At 38.5% G+C, this 797-nt stretch overlaps 1 protein-coding gene across 3 annotated transcripts in view; it reads left to right on the top strand.

The window, feature by feature from the left end:
• Window positions 1-797, top strand: part of Rassf2 (Ras association domain family member 2) — a 45560-nt gene that overhangs the window by 36989 nt on the left and 7774 nt on the right. The gene's annotated exons all lie outside the window — the stretch shown is intronic.

Genomic DNA, 797 nt, shown 5'->3' with positions numbered 1-797 from the left:
CGATTTCCAGAGCAAAGATATATCTCTTTCAAAAGTGGCTGTAAATTTTTAGGTTCACAGTTGAGTTAATACAGTTATACAACATTGAACTCAGTATAAACCCTGTAAGAGAAAATTGAATGGTTTTTTAACCTTTAAAAAAGATCTCCAGTTCATTGTAGAATATATTGTTCCTTGCAGAAAGACTCATTGTTTTTGCTACTAACACTGGGATGCTGGCTCATGCATCTCTAATCTGTATGTATCTGAATATTACTAGTCATAATCGGTTGCACTTGGATCCTTGGTGCCTGTGTATGTCTATAAAGTCATCGAGTAGATTTCAGTGGTAATGTTTATCACCTTTACTAATTACCATGACGTAAATTTCCATGCTTCCTCCTCAAATATATACATTTTAAAAAATTTGTTGATTTTTTTTTTGTGTGTGTATGTCACACAGAACATCCCAAAACCGTCTTATTCAACTTCTTATACACCCACTTTCCAGATGGCACCCTCCCATAGCCTCCCTCCCTGCAACTAGAGCCCTTATACCCTCATATCCCTGCTACTGTCTGCTATGTTGTCAGCACCCCCAGCCATTCCCCACTACTTGCCCTTCTGGTGAATCTAGTCAGCCTATCTAGAGGTCTTTGTTTTAGGAAGGTCAGCTGTTCCTTATCTAGCGCAATCAGTTGTCAATATTCCTTTAGATAAGATTAGAGTCTGCTGTTCATTTTCCTGGTTCTATTCAGTCACTTTTTAAACTTGGCTTGCCTTTAGGATGTGGCTTCTTTTGTTTTCCCTGCCCTGCT

This window comes from Nannospalax galili, unplaced genomic scaffold (genome assembly GCF_000622305.1).
Source record: "Nannospalax galili isolate Female #2095 unplaced genomic scaffold, S.galili_v1.0 scaffold118, whole genome shotgun sequence".
NCBI lineage: Eukaryota > Metazoa > Chordata > Mammalia > Rodentia > Spalacidae > Nannospalax > Nannospalax galili.
Note: the sequence above shows the minus strand (reverse complement) of the source record. Positions and strands in the feature narration are given on the sequence as shown.